The sequence below is a fragment of the Pongo abelii genome, chromosome 6, assembly GCF_028885655.2.
Source record: "Pongo abelii isolate AG06213 chromosome 6, NHGRI_mPonAbe1-v2.0_pri, whole genome shotgun sequence".
Classification (NCBI taxonomy): Eukaryota; Metazoa; Chordata; class Mammalia; order Primates; family Hominidae; genus Pongo; species Pongo abelii.
Genome location: NC_071991.2, coordinates 62,335,820 through 62,341,846, shown reverse-complemented (window position 1 = coordinate 62,341,846; position 6,027 = coordinate 62,335,820).

Genomic DNA, 6,027 nt, shown 5'->3' with positions numbered 1-6,027 from the left:
GTGCAATTTTGGTTCACTGCAGCCTCAACCTCCTGGGCTTAAGTGATCCTCCTGTCTCAGTCTCCTAAGTAGGTGGGACCACGGGCACCCACCACCATGCTGGGCTAATTTTTAAATTTTTTATAGAAATAGAGTCTTGCCATATTGCCTAGGCTTCTCGGACTCCTGGGCTCAAGTGATCCTCCTGCCTTGCCCTCCCAGAGTGCTAGTATTACAGGTGTGAGCCACCATACCTGGTAAGTAATAGGCCTTTAAGGCTCCTGCATGTCTTTTTGTGATTTGATAGAGCATTTGTTTTTAGCACTGAATAATATTTCATTGTCTGGATGTACCAGAGTTTATTTATCCATTCACCTACTTAAGGACATCTTGGTTGCTTCCAAGTTTTGGCAATTATGAATAAAGCTAATACATTCACATGCAAGCCTTGTGTGGACATAAGTTTTCAACTCTTTTGAGTAAATACCAAAGACCACAATTGCTGGATCTTATGGTAAGAATTTGTTTAGTTTTGTAAGAAACCACCATACTGTCTTCCAAAGTGCCTGTACCATTTTGCATTCCCAGCAATGAATGAGCGTTCCTGTTGCTCCACACCCTCACTTACATTTGGAACAGTCGGTGTTTTGAATTTCAGCCATTCTAGAAGGTATGTGGCGGTATCTGAGTGTTGTTTCAGTTTGCAATTCCCTAATGACTTACAATGCTTAGCATCTTTTCTAAGATGCCACCCCATCACTTCCGGTGTGCAGCCCAGACTCAAGGAGAAGGGATTCTACAGCGCCTGAATAGCAGGAGATGGGGATTATTAGGAGCCATCTCAGAGGCTGCCCACCACAACTGGATTCAGATGAGAATGGAAGAGAGGCATTAGAGACAAATATAGACAACTCTTTTGAGGAGTTTTGCTGTAAGGAGAAACAAAGAAATAGACAGTTCATTGCGGAAGGATATGGAGTTAAAAATGTTTGTATTGTATTTGTTTTACAGCAAATCTGATCATTCTTATCAATAAAGGTGATATGTTTGATATATTTAAATATGTAACTTAATTGCTTTATACTCTATTCATGTATTTTCTAGAAGTATCGTGAACAACAATGCTCATGTTTGTAAATAACGAAACTGTCAGGATTTTTTTTAACAGGCTATTTTGTACCTATATGAGAATCAGAAACAAAAGGCCATTTTGTACCCACGTGGGGATCAGAGCACTCATATCCCAGGGCTTCCAGGATACTCACATGTGTACCTTCTAATTGCTGAAATCAGCCACATGGGTTTATTTAAGCAGGTGAAACCAATATGCTTCAGCAAGGGCAGACATTTTCTTTTGGCTTGAAAACAAGCCTACAGCTGCTTGGAAAAGGCAAGCTGTTGGGCAGAGACCTGCTCATGGCAAACAGCCCAGTGACCCCAGTTAAAATGTTACCCAACTGGAGTGATCATTTAAATCATAAATAGTGTCTGTAGTTGCTTTATATTCTGACTCTACACTGCAACAACACACTAAAATGTGCACTACACACAGACACAAGAGTAAATGAATGGGCCAATTAATTCATGAAAGCAAATGTCTGAGGTTAGTCTGTCGATAACATGTGAGTCTTAGATCCTCCTGGGGATAAGGATCAGGCAATTGTAGGATATGGGGAGGGTGAAAAATAATGCACTTTCCCTTCCTTCTGCATTCAGAACCAACTCAGACATAAGACATAGAATGGAGATTAAGGTGCTAGCTTTATTACTGTTCAGATTGTGTCTTCAGAGCTGAGACACCCTATTCCCCATCCCAGTCTAGGCCTTGGGCCATCATTGCCTTATGCTGGTTTTGGACAGTGAGGGAAGAAAAGGGGAGTGAATCATCATAGCTGCAGCCTTCAAATAGATGTGTTTCTTTTTTGAGAAAGATGAGCCAGTGGATGTCACCTGCCAACATAAGTGACGGCCAAAAATTTAAACTGGGTAAAATGCAGGATTATGTTATTGCAGGGTTAATGAGAGACTTTTTTGTTTTTTCTTTTTTTTGAGACAGAATCTCACTCTGTTGCCTAGGCTGTGCAGTGGCGTGATCTCAGCTCACTGCATCATACACCTCCCGGGTTCAAGTGATTCTCCTGCCTCAGCCTCTCGAGTAGCTGGAATTACAGGCACCCGCCACCATGCCTGGCTAATTTTTTTTAATTTTTAGTAGAGATGGGGTTTCACCATGTTGGCCAGGCTGGTTTTGAACTCCTCCCCTCATGTGATCCGCCTACCTCGACCTCCCAAAGTGCTAAGATTACGGGCGTGAGCCACTGCGCCCAACCGAGAGACACTATTTTTAATACCGTTTTGACCATCATAAAGCACAAAAGTAGCAGGCCATGCTGGTTCGCACATGTAATTTCAGTGTTTTGGGGGGCCAAGACAGGAAGACTGCTTGAACCCAGGAGTCAAGACTAACCTGGGCAACATAGTGAGACCCCGCCTCTACAAAAAACAAAAAATAAACAAAATTAGCCGGGCACGGTGGCATGCACCTGTAGTCCCAGCTACTTAGTAGGCTTAGGCAGGAGGATTGCTTGAGCCCAGGAGGTCAAGGCTGCAGTGAGCTATGATTCTGCCATTGCACTCCAGCCTGGGCAACAGAGCAAGACCCCATGTCAAGAAAAAAGAAATAAAAAAAGAAAAGCAGAAAAGTTAAGGCAGTGACGCTTACAATGTCCCCAATTGACTGACTATACACTGGGCTGAGAAAACCCTCAGTGGCTTCCAGGATTATGTTATTGCAGGGTTAATGAGAGACACTTTTTTTTTTTTTTTTGAGACAGAGTTTCACTCTTGTTGCCCAGGCTGGAGTGCAATGGTGCGATCTCGGCTCACTACAACCTCCGCTTCCCAGTTCAAGTGATTCTCCTGCCTCAGCCTCCCCAGTAACTGGCACTACAGGCATATATCACCATGCCCAGTTAATTTTGTATTTTTAGTAGAGATGGGGTTTCTTCATGTTGGTCAGGCTGGTCTCAAACTCCCGACCTCAGGTGATCCACCTGCCTCGGCCTCCCAAAGTGCTGAGAGAGACACTATTTTTAATTCCACTTTGGCCATCGAAAAAGCACAAAAATGGCTGGGCACAGTTCACCCCACCCGTTTTCCCTAGTCCCACAGAGAAAATAATAGTCTGCACCTGTTCACATCGAAAACAGGGGACAGGCAGAGGATGGAAGCCAACAGGACCACCTCAGTTTGCATGATCTCAGCATTCATGTTAGCACAAAATTGTATTGAAATTCCTTCCTTCTCTGGAAAGGAATGAGGAAAGAATGAGTAAAAGGCCCAGGGCATTGTCTGGGAGAAGCTCCTCTACAGAAAAGCATGGGACTGGGGGAAAAGGCTCCCCACTAACAGCAGCAATACAAGCCAGGGAAGTGCACAACGCCTCCCAATGCCCTGGGATTCCTACTCTCCAAGCATAGATGCTCCTCAGCTTATAATGGACTTATGTTCTGATAACTCCACTGTGAGTTCAAAATATGGTAAGTTGAAAGTGCATTTAATGCATCTACCTACCGAACATCCCAGTCTACTATTATCCCATTAGCCTAGGCTACTTCACATATACTTAGGACACTTACATTACACTACAGTTAGACAAAACAATTGAACACAAAGCCTATTTTAGAATAAAGTGTTGAATATCTCATGTAATTTATTGAACACTGTACTGAAAGTGAAAAACAGAATGGTTGAACGGATACTTGAAGCACACTTTCTACTGAGCTACGTATTGCTTTTGCACCATGACAAAGTAAAAAAAATATATATATATATAAAAATCAAACCATTGTAAATCAGGGACTGTCTGTAGTTCACCACATATGTGAAAGGCAAGTCAAATGGACAGCAAGAGAAGGAAATTCATAGGTTTTATCAAGTATTTACAATGTGCAAAGTCCTAGGCCAGGTACTGGGAATACAGGAATAAATTCACACTCAAGGTGACCCAAGGAAGCTACCGCCTGGGATAAAACCCCACTACTGCCTCATTATCAGCCTTGAAGAGTTTTATGGTATGAATATTGAACTGCTTTGGGGGAATAATCTCTTTCTCTGATAAGGATATTTAGATAAGGAGTTTTTTCCCCTTATCTAAATATATTCTAGGCATTCACACTGAATTCGGGGGATTCAGTAGAGAAGGAAACAGAGTTCTCATGGAGCCTACATTGCACCATCATGACAACTCTGCATGACAACACCCTAAGACCAGCTCCACCCACCAGAGAAAAATCCTAGATGATCTATTAAAGTCCCCTGCACTCTATTATCCTATGATTTTTCTGTAACTCTCTTGGCCTCTTTGCTTCTTTGCTCTCCTAAATTTCATGCAGTATATGAGTTTCCTGCTGGTCATGCTACACTGATTGTACTAATAGGTACCTCTTCCTTCTGGAAGCCTTGCCTGTAGCCTTAGCAGGCTGGGCTCTGTGGCTTTATGCTGTGCCCTTGGCACTCTTCATGGGCTTCTATCGGTGGGTGAATCTCATTTTATATTCCTCACTTTAGTGCAGGGGCAGTTTCTCATTGAACCTCACACCCTCCAACACCAATTACAGTACCTGGCATAGAATAGGCACTCAATAAGTATTTGCTGCACTGAGCAATCTGTAGGGGCCAACATGGAAAGTTTTCCCTTTGCCCTCTTAAGGTTCACTAAAAAATCAACTTGCAAAAGGCAGATTAATTGGAGAAAAAGCATATAAATGTATTTAATGTGCATACCCGGAAGCCTTCAAATGAAGACCCAAAGATACAGGACAAATTATCCATTTTTATGCCTAGGTTCAACAAAGTATGGGCAGTGACGAAGAAATTGATTGGACAAAAAGGGTATGATTTAAGACGAATAGACAGAGGGAGAAAACCCAGCAAGGCCTGTCTGTCTAGATTCTTCTTGGCCTCTCTGAGCATGCACTCTTTCCTTCTGGGTATGGGACAGGACTCCCTCTGGAATGGGGGTCTTATGACCTACAGTCAAACAAGGGAAGTCAAATAATGTTTTTATGGCCAGATTTTACACAGAATGGCAGAGGGAAAGTCCCCAGTCATTGTATTAATTCCCTAGGGATGTCTTAACAAAGCACTCGGTGACTTAAAACAACAGAAATGTTTTGTCTCACATTTCTGGTGGCTAGAAGTCCAAAATGAAAGTGTCAGCGGAACCAAACGCCAAGCTCCCTCTGAAATCTGCAGCGGAGGGTCCTTCCTTGTCTCTTCCAAGACTCTCTCTGGTGGTGGCCGGCAATCCACCGCAATACTGGGCTTACAGCTGCATCACTCTGATCTGCCCCTGTCCCGCCACATTTTCGTGTGTCTCTGTCTTCAAGTGGCATTTTGACATCGTGTGATAAGGACATCAGTCATGTTGAGTTAGGAGGGTGCACCCCAGTGACCTCGTCTTGACTACATCTGTAAAGACGCAGTTCCCAAGTTAGATCGCATTCACAGGTGCTGGAGGTCAGGTCTTCAATATGTCTTTGGGAGTGGAGACAAATTCAGTCCGTAACACTTATGTTCTATATGTAGTGCTGCTTAGGCATCCAGACAATAGACCTGTTTATTTTCCTGCAGTCAAAATACCTTCTGCCCTTCCTCCTCACAGTCCAACGACACAGACGTGCTTCGGGGGCAAGACATTTGCAGGCCGTGGCCATCATTCTAAGCACGCAGCACTCCAGGCACCAGGAGTCCTCCCCGTGCTTCAAACCGTCTTCAATGAGTTTGCACCCCCGACCTCCGCTAATGTCCAAATCCTCTAACGGGAGCCAGTCTTCTGTTACGTAATTAGACGAGTCTTGAAATAAGCACCCAGGGGCGTGGCTGAAGACTTAAAGAAACACCAGGCAAGGGAGAGGAGGGGGTACCAGAGACACCTAACATTATTTGAGTGGCAGGAGCTTCCTCTGACCTTCAACGAGGTAAAGAGACATCACAGCCGGCGAGAGTTTGGGGCAGACTCCCCAGACTCGGAGGCCGGGGCAAAGT